This window comes from Mesocricetus auratus, unplaced genomic scaffold, assembly GCF_017639785.1.
Source record: "Mesocricetus auratus isolate SY011 unplaced genomic scaffold, BCM_Maur_2.0 Super-Scaffold_100707, whole genome shotgun sequence".
Taxonomy (NCBI): domain Eukaryota; kingdom Metazoa; phylum Chordata; class Mammalia; order Rodentia; family Cricetidae; genus Mesocricetus; species Mesocricetus auratus.
In genome coordinates, this window is record NW_024429269.1 from 11952501 (window position 1) to 11965450 (window position 12950).

A 12950-nucleotide genomic window follows, 5' to 3' on the forward strand; every position below is an offset into this window, starting at 1 on the left:
CATCACACACAGTTTCACACACACACACACACACACACACACACACACACACACACACACACACACTGGACAGACAGAAAGAGACAGTGACAAACAGAGAAAGGCAAAGGCAGATGGAGAGACAGAATAAATCAGGTTCTTTCTAAAATTTTATAATTGCTGGGTGGTGGTGGCGCACGCATTTAATCCCAGCACTCAGTAGGCAGAGGCAGGCGGATCTCTGTGAGTTTGAGGCCAGCCTGGCCTACAACACTATGCAGAGAAACCCTGTCTCAAAAAATAAGGTAAAAGACATTATTATTGATTAATTAATTTAAAATATGAAAACATTTTCTTCCAGTTGTAACCGGTTTGATGATACGCAAACTTTCTTCCTCAGATTCCTGCTTCACAGAGGCTCGGCAGCTTGCCCAGCTGCTTTACAACCCAAGAAGCCTTCTACTGTGTCCTCTGTTTCTTCCTTTGCATTGCGAAGAGATCCAGCCAGTCTCCTTTAGGACAGAGGTATACTTCATAATGCAAAACTTCCTCATATGAAAACTGTTCACCCTCCTCCTCATCTTCCTTCCCCAGGATACATCCTTAGACCTAGGACTTCTTTTGTCTTTTCTCCACTATTTACTGATCCCACTCTGCCCTCTCCTAATTTCCTCCTGTAAAAGTAGATTTTGAAACAATTGTTTTAAAGAATGTAAATCAGACAAAAGGGAGACTGTTTATTTGATTAATTTTATTGAGTTCCTGATTTTAAGTACATTGCTTCCACAACCAGATGTTTGGTAGCAGGAAATGTTAGGACGACTAAATAATATTTCCTGTCTTACTGGCTTTCTCACTAAAATGCATCTTATTTTTTCTTATGTTCTTTACATATAGAATGACACATATGAATGAGAATTTTTAATTCTGTTACCTTAATTTCTAGTGAGAACTAGGAAGAAAGCATTTTTGAATCATATACCAATAGTTTATGTTTATATGATCTATTTACTAACAAACCCAAATGTATTTATATAGTTTCTTTTGTAAGGAACGTATGAAGTCAAGAGCAAAGTTGAAACTATATTTGGTAAATGATGATTCAGTGTTTTAACCTACTGAGAAATGACTCAGATATTTTATGATTATGCCAATTTAATTTGTATTATGTAACTTTAAAATTTTAAGTTATCAAAAGTTCATTTATATTCCAGCATGGTGACATACACTCATAATCCCAATATCTGGGAGGCTGAGTTCAAGGCCAGCCTGGTCTACAGGGCAAATTCCAGGTCTCAATAAGGCTCTGGAAGAAGAGGAAGCAGGAGGAAGAGGAGGAGGAGGAGAAGAGGCCCATAAATAACTATTATCCCATTTGTTTTAGTGATTCTATCCATAGATTAGTTATGACACTTAGATGTTAGATAAATATAGTCCTAATTTCAAGTTATTTCCATGTTAAAGAACCCCAACCCCTAAGAGTTAAATTGCTGTTTTTGGTGCACAGGGGATAATGGATATTTTTAAACACACCTCTGAGTACTTCGGTTCATTTACTCTTCTAATTTTGAGAAGGTGTCTTATTGAAGAGCCCTTGCTGGCCTGGAACTTGTACTTGATGGCCTCAAACTCATGGTCCTTTTGCTTCAGCTTGTCTGGAGGTGGGCTTATACTACCATGTCTAGCATGGGTTCTAGGGATTTGAGCTGAGGTCCTCACACTTGCACAGCAAAATTTTCCCCCTCAGTCACCTCCTCAGTTGTGTGGTATTTTTAGATAAGGTCTTTCTGTAAAGCACAGGCTGGCTTTCAAGTCTTCAACATCTGCCTAATCTCAAGTGCTGGACTGGCAGGCATGTGCCTGGGTTCAATACACTTTGACTTGTGATATTTTTGCCTTCAATGGCTTTATAAAAATGTAATCCTATAGTAAGTTGCCGGGGCGAAGCTAATATGGATGTGTTTGTAACTGTGTTAAGTAAGCAAAGTAAATATTGGACTAGAACTAGATATAAAACCAGAGCTTTGATGTGAGACTATTTCTTTGATTCATTTTATTGAGTTCCTGATTTGAAGTACATTGTTTCTATAACCAGATGTTTGGTAGCAGGAAATGCTAAGGCAGCTAAAGCCATTGCAAACCAATGGCTTTCCTAGGGATTCTTTCTCTCTTATCCTCCCTCATTTCCTCAAACCCCCCCCCCACACAATTTATTTTTACAATGTTGGGGATAGAATCCGGGCCTCATCCATGCTCATCAGGTACTTCACTGCTGAGCTGCAACCCTGGATCTTCTAAAGACGAAAGGGTGATACCTCAAGCCCCAGTTACTCAGGAAGCTGAAGGCAGGAGGATCCCAAAGGCCTCTGGGTATAAGATCAGTTCGAGCAGCACGGCAAAATCTGCAAATTAAACAAATTGAAAATCTCTGCACCTGTTTGATATGTGGTAATCATATCCAAGAGCCTTTATGGATCTAAGAGGTCATATCTACGTTCCCATAGGTAATGGCAGTTGAATTCAATGTAAATTTCAAATACCTCATCGGAGAAGTAAGCACTCATAGCCCTATTCAATGCCACCCATCAAACAGTCGTTCTACAGTTGGCCAGTTTGTGGAAACAGGTGTACGATAAATAAGAAACACTTGGATGTACGGATGATTCTGAGTGTGAGAGAAGCCCTGCCCCCGTGGCCCAGCGAGCCACAGTGGCGTTACGATGGCACTGCTGGGTACCTGTGTCACACGCTTGTTCTGTGGGACCTTGCATGGGTTACTTTTCCCTTTGTTTCCTCCTCCCATCCCCCACCCACGCTGGGTTTCACTATGTTCCTGAGCTTGGTTTCAAACTCATGGGCTCAAGAGCCCGTCCTACCTAGGCTCCCTGAACAGCCAGGACGGGGTGTGGGCCACTAGTGTACACCAGTTAATTTTGTTGATGATCTAAGGGGTGAGAAATCATTTTCGCCTGTGCCATGAAAGTCCTGCCCTAATATCCTCCCAGAGAAACTGGCCCTGCAGGAGCCCTGGCTTGTGCCCAGTGAAATCCCGGCCTTCAGAACTGCAAGACAATGAATTTATGCTATTCAAATACCTCCTTGAGCTGCTAAGATGGTTCAGCAGGTGAAGGTGATTGCCACCAAGCCTCAAGAACTGAGTTCCTTTGATCCATGAGAATTGCATGGTAGAAGTAGAAGGCCAACTCCCACAGGCTGTCCTCTGCCCTCCACACATGCACTAAATGGCTTCTTTATTTCCTGGCTCATCAAAAAATCTTGGATTTCTATTTAGTAATAGCATTTGGAACCCAGAATCTTTATTTTTTTATTTTTTTAGACAGAGTTTCTCTGTAGCTTTGGAGGTTGTCCTAGAACTCGCTCTGTAGACCAGGCTGGCCTTGAACTCACAGAGATCCACCTGCCTCTGCCTCCCGAGTGCTGGGATTAAAGGCGTGCGCCACCAATGCCCAGCTCATCTATCTATCTTTTATCATCTATTTATCTTCTATCATCTATCAATCATCTATCTATCTATCCATCCATCTATTTATTTATATTTTGGGCATGGTCTTACCTTGAAGCCGAGGCTGCTCTCAAAGACTAGATCTTCCTGCTCTAGCCTCCTCAGTGCTGGCATTATGAGATTATGTCACTGTGGCCTGTCTACTGGGGTCTCAAAATTCCATTCTGTGCATAGTGAATTTGGGTATCTGTGCCACCAGGTCTCAAAGCTAGTCCACAGTAGAGGTTTGAAGTGTAAGGGTGGCCTTCAGTCACTGTCCCTCCTGTGAAAGGAGAGGGACACTGCTGCCGTTCAGAGAGCTTGCTCTCACCCTGTCCACCTCTGCCCAGTCTCAACTCTGTCTTATCAGATACAAGACTGGAAGTGTGGGGAGAGTAGTCCAGTGGAGCGGGCTGTGTACCCGAGGCTCTGGAATCAGCTGGTCCCCAGCACTCAAAACAGACCAAAACCACACCCTGCTGCATACATTGGGAGCATAGTGTCTGCTTCACCTGATCATCAGTGAGGATTGGACACACCACACATAGAGGTATTAGTATAAGAAGTGCTGCATGCCATACCCGCTACCAATAAACAGTATTCTTGTCACTATACCTTCACCTCTCCAGAGACAAAGAACAGGAAATAAACAGGAGTGATAAAAATGTAGGTAGGAGCTCCAAATGGGACCCTGGGTCTACAGCTGGTTTTCCTTTGTTGTTAATTTGCTAACACCTTACCTACAGAGCAATTGAGAAGGATAAATGACACCTTGGTATGTGGCCAGTGTTTGGTTTTTGGCCAGAACAAATTCAAGTGCATACAGACAGGATTCTCTCAAAGAGCAAGCCCCTACATTTCTCATGCACATATGACAACTGTACGGAAAGTGGTATGAACGAAACCTGGAGGAAAAAGGTGGCCTGGGGATTGCAGGGCAGAACACGGTGGCCCAGCTTGGAAAGTGAGAGCCCCAGTATTTGTCTTGGTAGCTTGTATCTGAGAATGGGGACATTGTTTCCATTGTTTTTACCTTTCCATGGCATGTAGAACAAGCCCTGCCCGAAGGACCCGCCAGCGATGTCAGCGATGCTGAATTCTTGGCCCATGGAGTGCCCAGTGGTGGGTGGAAAGGGGAAGGCTGTGCTGGGGAAGGTGTAGGCGGGGTTCTTGTGAGATGGGACTTAATTCTGCTACTTTGAATAAGAATTTTGCACTTGAGGTTTCCATTTCAAAAGGAGGGGAAATCTAGAATCAGAGAAAAAGGAGATTGTGTAGCCCAAGAGTTTCTCTCCTGCAGTAGATGAAACCACTCCTGAGAACAGGATCAACTCTAATTAGACATACAGCCCGGACCCATATGGATAGTCAACAACATCACTGGTTGCTCAGTGTCCCTCACTTTGAAATGTCTGTCCACTTACATCCTCTGGAGCATCTCTTCATTCCCTGAAGCTATTGCTCGTTGTTCAACATAAATATTTTTTGAGCTAGAGTTTGATTGTGTAGCCCAAGCTAGTCTTAAATCTGTGGTCCTTTTGCCTCAGATTCAAGTGCTGGGATTACAGTATGTGCCACCATCACCTTCATAATTAACATGCCTTTTCGGGGTGTGGTGTAGTGTGACTGAGACTAGGATTCATCATGTGTTCCAAGGTGGCATCTTGAACTCCCTATGCAGCCCAGCCTCACTTCAAACTTGAAGCAATTTTCCTGCCTCTGCTCCTGAGGGCCTGAATTACAAGCATGCGTCACAACATTTAGTGTAACACATTTATTTTTGTGGATAAGAAACTCATGGTTAAAGAAATTTTGCTGTAGGAGAGAGGTGTGTTCATGTAGGGGTATGTAAGTTTGTGTTCATGTAGGCTTCAAACATAGTCTGCCACATCACCTAGCTTGCAGTATGTCTCCTGTACCTTGTGGTCATACAATGTACATGTGAGAAGTGTGTCAGTCAGCTGGAGTCCTCAACCTGTATTGACAAACTGGGGGAGTTCAGGAAGTCATTTCCTCTTGTCAAGGAAATTAAATAAAAATATTGACATTCAAAATGGAGTTGGAAGTGTTCCAATCAGATCTGATTTGCAGTGCATGCTGCAGGCAAACCCACCACCCATAGAACCGCCTCTGACCTCCCATCCAATGGACCTCTTCCTCCAAAGTACACCAGAACCAAGATGGAACCCAATCCCTTTCTTAACAGACATCCAATTTCAGACGGCCACAATGGCGATTCCTGACTAAAATGTGATGTCATTTCCGTGGTTGATAGCTATTAGTACAGCTATCATTTGGTCAAATCTCTTAGCATACTTTAAAGAATGCTAGAATCTGTGGTTTCCCAGGCTGTAACTCTAATTAGTTTCAAATAAATATAATTTCTCTTGCTCTCAAATAGATTGACTTCATTCTTAATGGAATATCCCTTGGAGCTTGGCTTCATAAAATGAAGGTCGGAAAAAATAATAAAATACAACAAATTTTACTAGACGTTTTTTTTCTTTTGCAGAGTCTCACTATGTCACTCAGGATGGCTTGCAACCTCCTGCTTCATCTTTCCAAGTTTAACTGACTTTACTTTGTAATTTTAAAACAGAGTAAGTGCTCTAGTCAGCTGAGCAGACTTAATCCCTAAAACAAAGAGACTCTCAGTGGAAAGTGGAGGACAGCCGATTAATTGTTTCCAAGTCAACTCCTTTGTGATGGGCAGGTGACTGGGAAATAGAATCCTGATGAGTCGGTTTCAGGTCAGGTTGTCTCAGGTCACTTTTGGGGATTCAGAATTAAAGCAGAGAGACAGAGGGAAATGTGGTATCATTCGGATTCCAATGGCCCGTTTGGGGAATTTGGCTAATGTGCTCTAGTCAGATAGTCCACTTTCATGATTTTTAGCCTGGTCTTAGAGAGCCCAGTGTGGAAGCTTTGTCTGAAGTGGCACATGCCTGGTTTTGCTTTAGCAGGGTTAGTCAGACAAGCTCTGAGTCCCCATGGCTTCTAGGGTTGCCCTGAGTTTTAGAGGACACGCATTCCAGCTGGGTCATTTCCCATCTCATACCTTAAAGTTGACATGGGGAAATTTTTGTTGAGGGCTCCTGTTGCAGGGCTGGGGAGGTCCCACCCCCAGCACCCACATGACAAAGCTGGATGTGATGGTCTGTGTTCATAGTCACGGTGCTGGGGAGGGAGACAGGTAGGTTCCCAGGCTCCCTGGCCCGTCTCACCACGGCCTGCCCCCAAGCGCAGTTTGCACCTCACTTGTTTTGGGTGTTGTTACCTAAAGTTCCTGATTTTCTTCCACCGAGGTGCTAATATCCTTTGGATTAATTCCTGTTATTCATAAACCCTTCCTCATCTTTATTATTCTTAACTTTCCCTTTTCCTACATCAAGCATGCTTTCCTTCCCATCAGAGAGCTTAAATAAGGTGACTCTACAAAGACTCTAATGTGTTGGGGCTTTGGGGCTCTGGAGCTTCTTTCTTTCTTTCTTTCTTTCTTTCTTTCTTTCTTTCTTTCTTTCTTTCTTTCTTCCTTCCTTCCTTCCTTCCTTCCTTCCTTCCTTCCTTCCTTCCTCCCCCCTCTCTCTCTTTCTTTTTGATAACAAGAAGGGAAGAGGAGCTGTTGAGGTATGAGGTATGAAATGTCCTAACACGGTCTTTTTTTGGGGGGGGCTGCTGGTGGTTTTCTGACTTCTCATTAAGCTTGGTCATTTTAGCATTTTAGGGAGCTGCAGGACTAGGGCACCTTGACTCCTTGACTCTTTTATGGACCAGATAAAAAGGTTTTTCTGCTTCCTTCTACGACTTCCCAGAAAGTTGTGTGCTCCGTGTGTGTCCTGCCCAACATTCATTTTAGCCATGCATGACTCATTTTCTCTGTAGGATTCCAGGTGAAAAATCTGAGAAGACTTCGCCCTTGGACTGTAAAAGCTTTTAAATCGAAACTGACAACCCAGAATCGCTCTCCATTGCATTTCTTGTTGACTGTAGCCTTGTTAAAAAGTCTTAGAAGCTGGGCCCAATGGGCCTCTCCTTCACTCTCACCTATTCAGAGGTTGAGCCAGGAGGATGAGTTGAGGAATTCAAGGCTAGGGCAAGACAGCCAGGCCTTTCCAGAGTCCTTGTAGATCACATTTTGAGAAAACTACAAGAAACTATTAGAAGAAATCTAACCCACTCACTCATGGTGATCTCCATAGAGGTAATGGAGGTTCTAGAACCTTCCTAGGTCATATTTTATGGGAATGAGAGGCAGAGGGGCTCAGTGGAAGATGGATGTTTCATCCTCGGTACCTAAGTAGCCTAAGTAGCCAGGCTGAGTGCGGATCAGTGATGGAGTTCCTGGGCATGAATCCCCAAATTCCATCCCTTGAGTTGCAAAAACAACTAAAACCAACAAAACTCCCAAGCCAAAAGAGACTCATTGAATCCATGCTAATTCAACAGAGTCACTAAAATCTTGAATTTTGGGGACTGGGGTGAAGAGAGGATGGTGGGTAAGATGCAGAGTACAGAAGCCAGGAAGGCAACATCTAATGTTTTATGGTATAGCTGGGTTACTGTGGCCCACAACAATTAGTTGGGCATCTCAATATAGTTAGTGTAGAGGATTCCCAATGCAAAGACATTATCTTTAGGTGATGATATGAAATTTGCAGTGCATTTCGTCTATATATCCATCCATCCATCCATTCATCCACCCATCCATCCATCCATTTATAGTGCAACAGTCTCTTGCATTATTGAAGGTAAACTAGTTAGTGTATTTGATAAGCCCCATTTTGAGTGACATAACACAATGAATGTTGATTTCTCATGGGAGGAGGCAGAGGCAGTAGGAGGGAGGGGATTTCCTCACAGTCCTTCAGGAAGCAGCTACAGGGAGGCTCTGCCAGGTGGCCTCACCCAGTGTGTCAACACCCTTCCCAGGGAAGTAGGAAGATGAGAGTCAGGACGAGACAGTCATGCCAGCCCACGTTTGGTGGCCCCAACTCCTTCAAAGGCTCCATCCAGCTGCAAAGGGCTGTGGAATGAGGAAATGGAGTCCCAGACAGATGCTTCCAGAAACAGCTGTGTGTTCTAGAGGGAGCAGGTTCTTCGTTTGCTATGTCAAGAAGCTGGCTGTGAGGGCAGTGACAATGTTCCCTTCCCCCCAAGGAAATTAGTAGCGCTCACTCCCACTCAACCCAGACTGGGAGTCTAAAAGAAATCTATGCAAAGCTCAGGCTATTTTCCCAAAATGTAGTTTTCACCAGCCGCAGCCCTGGCGGGACTCCTTGGATAGATACCCTGCTGCTCCAGTTCTCTGCTCTGCAGCCCTGGCGGGGCTCCTTGGATAGATACCCTGCTGTTCCAATTCTCTGCTCTGTGTTTCTTATTCTTGGAGTCCATCTTAACCGGGCTCCAGAGACACAAGATGACTGAGGATTTGGGGGTGGGGGGCTTCAGCCAGTTTTCCTGTGTCTGTCATCCTTTGATCAAAACTATTCTTTAGGATCTATGCCAGAGGTTCTCAAGCTACCCATGGCATGACCCCTGGGGGGGTGTCATATGACCTTCTCACAGGGGTCCCCTAAGACCATCGGAAAACACAGATGTTTACATTATGATTCATAACAGTGGCAAAATTACAGTTACGAAGTAGGAGCAAAACTAATTTTATGGTCAGGGGTCACCACAACATGAGGAATTGTATTAAAGGGTCGGATCATTAGGAAGGTTGAGAACCACTGTTTCAGGCTCTTAAGCAGAGAGAGCTACCAGGACGTAGGCCACTCTTACCTGTCCTTGTCTTGTGGTTTTCACATTTTTCTTGTTTTTCGGTTGGGCGTCTTCTCCCCACTTGCTGGGTGAGGAGCTTTGCCACACCCTCCACGACACTCACTTTTGTATCCCTTCTCTTCTCCTTTTGGTTTTTCAAGATAGGAGCTCACTCTGTAGCCAGAACTGGCCTCGAAGTCGTGGTAGTCCTTCTACTTCAGACTCCCATGTGCTGAGATCACAGGTCTGAACTAACAAAGTGGCGGCTTTTTCAACTTAAACCTCACTTTTGCAGTAGTCTGGAAGCCACATGCAAATCTGCTTTGCCTGAGACCGCGCGTGCCATCTTGTGGTGGTGACTGGTAACTTCAGGCTTGCCGTTTCCGGAGGAGCTATCTTGACCCGCTGCTCGTTGTTGCTGGGTGTCTTTGCTGAGAGAATACCAGTACTGCACTTGAGCATGTGCTGAGAGCAGTTTCCTGCCCTTGCACACGTAGTGCCTAGCGAGTGGTATAGGCTTGCTGGCTATTTTAAATAAAAACTACCGTCTAAGAGTTTTAAGGACAGCAAATTTACACACGTGATCTCAGACTGTTCATGGCCTCAGTGTGGCCTTGGGCCACAGCCAAGCAGCCACTTTTTTTAGCGGTCCTAAAAGGCTGTCATGGAACAGGCACAGCCCTTCAGCTAGAGATGCCCTTGGTGATGATGCACACAACTCCTGATGCCTGTGACCGCACTGCACACTTGGGCTTCACCTGTCCTGTAAAAAGCACAGCCGCTCGCTGGTGTGTGGTGCAGAACACTTATGTGACCGCAATCCTGGTTTATGTGTTTGCTAGGCTCTTTGGCATTATTTTAGGGCGTACTTCTACTTTTAAAAATACCTTTAAGAGGCCGGGCGGTGGTGGCGCACGCCTTTAATCCCAGCACTCGGGAGGCAGAGGCAGGCGCATCTCTGTGAGTTCGAGGCTGGGCTGGAGCGATAGCCTCCAAAACAATACAGAGAAACCCTGTCTCGTAAAAACCAAAAAAAAAAAAAAAAAAAAAAAAAAAACCTTTAAGAAGGGCAACGAGATGGCTCACTTGGTAAGGCGCATGTTGCCAAGTCTGAGGACGTGGGCTTCATCCTCCGGATGGAGAATAGAGAGAACCAGTTTCTGCAAGCCATCTTCTGACTTCCACACACCAGTCATGCACATGGGCGTACACAGGCATACTCCCAAAGAAATGCAATTAAAAAGATTTCAAATAAACTAAACCATGCCACGTTCTGTGACACACTGCCCATCTCCTGTTGCCTACAGTCCTTGGCTACATGGAGGGCTGAGTGGAGGAACCAGACTAATCTGGACCAGCTTGCTTTGGGTGAGTGCAGTTCTAGGATGCTTAAACAACCATGATGCATTCTCAGAGTGGTGTGCCCTCATCTTAAGAGACTTGTGACCAGATTAGCTCAATTTTACCAAGACTGACCTTCATAGAGGTTAAGAGGCCAAAGCAGAGAGACCAGCAGGCGGAAAAAACTGAGCTTGGGGTCAAGTGTTTAGGCTTTAAATCTTGGATTTTCCCACTATCATAAACCTGGTTTTCTATGAAAATTCCTGGCTGCAGTGCTGGACTGTAGAAAAAAAAATTTCAAACACAGGTAGTAATTCCGAGTCTCTGACTTCACTGAACACAGGTTCTAGAGTCAGTCCCCCCTCATCCCGCCCCCCGTTAAATATGCAAATTAAGTCAAACAAACAAAAGAGTTGTGAAATAAAGGGCTTTTGTTCTTCTGGAGTAGAATTTTTTGCTAGTATTAAATAAACACATTGTGGCTGGGAGTGGTGCTTTTGTCTGTAATTATAGCACTTGAGAGACAGGCAGGAGGGTCAGAAGTTCCAAGTCACCCTCAGCTACCTAACAAGTTCAAGGCCAGCCTGGGCCACAAGAAGCTCTGTCTCAAAAACAAAAAAGTGTGACTCTCCCCCCTTTTCATTGTTGGGAGCCTGGGAATCTATATATGTTAGACAAATGCTCTACTATTTTTTTAAAGCAAAAAAAAACCCATCTATTTTTTCAAGATTAGGAAAGTAGCCACATATAAAACAATGTATTAGCAACATGAATATATAATCAATTAATATACACTAACAAGGAAAAGCCAAAGGAAAAATGAGGAATTGCTTGAATTTCCATTTGTAAAACTAAACAATATAGGCAAGTAAACACGGAAACTACGCAAACCCTCATCAGAAATCAGGAATGTAGACTCAGTTATGGGAACACTTCCAGGAACACTTCAACCAGCTTCTCCTATGTAACTTCATATAACAAAAGAATGTTTTTTCAACGTTGGGCAATTAACCTTGACATAGCAAATAAATCAACTACAAAACCAGTCTGGGTTCCATTAGCTTTTTCTTTAATGCCCATTTTCTTTCTCAGGATCAAATTTAGGACTATATATTGCCTTATCCTCAGTATAGGGTAGGTTTTCAGTCTTTTCTCCTCCTCCTCCTCCTCCTCCTCCTCTTCTTCCTCCTCCTCCTCCTCCTCTTCCTCCTCCTCCTCCTCCTTCTCTTATTATGGAGGCTTGGCTGATAAAACACTCTACTATTAATGTGAGCTATAAACGTGGGTTTTTTGTGTGTGGGGGGGTTGAGGCAGGGTTTCTCTGTGGCTTTGGAGGCTGCCCTGGAACTAGCTCTTGTAGACCAGGCTGGTCTCAAACTCACAGAGATCACCTGCCTCTGCCTCCTGAGTGCTGGGATTAAAGGTGTGGGACACCACTGCCTGGCATTACAAAAAAATGTGTTTTAAGAACAAGAGGAAACCAAATTTGAAATGCATTTGTCTGCAAAGTGCTTGACCCCAATATTTTGCTTCTTAGTTGAGCTGGGGAACCTGACGACAAGGACAGCTGGACTCCCAGAACTCCGCCGCCATGTTGAAGAACCCACCCCAACAGTTGGAAGATTACTTGCTGTCCCTGGGGTGAGCAGCTGCACTTAAAGATAAACATCTTCCCCTGGTGGTCCTCAAGGACTTGGAAACATTCCCCAGACCTCAAAGTTCCAGGCCAGTCACCAAGTACAGCCAGACACAGCCATTGCCTAAGACAGATAACGAGCCAGACAGCCACAAGCGTGCGTGTTTGCATGAAGGTTTGGCACCGATTACCAAACTCCCCTTGTACCCCCACCACCCCGTTTGCAATTTCAGGCTTTAAAAACTCGCTGTAATTTCTGCTTGGGGTTCACTCCTTCTGAAAGCTGTTGAACCCCGGTACGCTGGCTTAATAAAAATCCTCTTGCGTTTTGCAATGAACTTCAGCTCCCTGGTGGTCCTGAGAGGAAGACTGCAGGGTCTTTCAATGTGACCTACACAGCTGCAGCAGAAAATGCTCAAAGCCTTTGATATCCTAGGTAACCAACTTTTTCTTCCCAAGGTGCAATGCTACTGGTCATGTGCTCCTGGCAGTGGGAAGGCCCACAGCCTTGAGGTGAGCAATATTTGCTTTGTGTTCTACAGTTTCCAGAACATTAGTTAAACACACCCATGCCTTTGACATGATCTATGCAGTGGGTGGGTTAGCACTTCCCACTTACTGCCCCCATCCCGGGAAACAGAAGTCTGGGTATTAAGTAAATGGACAGAGGAAGGAGGAGTTATTCTAGTAAACAGAGAAACTCATTCTCAAACGCAGGTTCTTGGATACAGG

The 12950-nt window shown here is 44.5% G+C and overlaps 1 long non-coding RNA gene and 1 pseudogene across 1 annotated transcript; one reads left to right on the forward strand and one right to left on the reverse strand.

Annotated features, from left to right (window-relative positions):
- LOC121137855 overlaps positions 1–12556 on the forward strand; it is a 14109-nt pseudogene extending 1553 nt beyond the window's left edge.
- LOC121137856 lies at positions 1678–9541 on the reverse strand. The gene is made up of 3 exons (XR_005875126.1): positions 9263–9541; positions 4515–4729; positions 1678–2381 (listed from the first exon to the last, which is right to left on the reverse strand). It is a non-coding gene; the product is annotated as an uncharacterized LOC121137856 (long non-coding RNA).
- Positions 12557–12950: the final 394 nt, after the last annotated feature.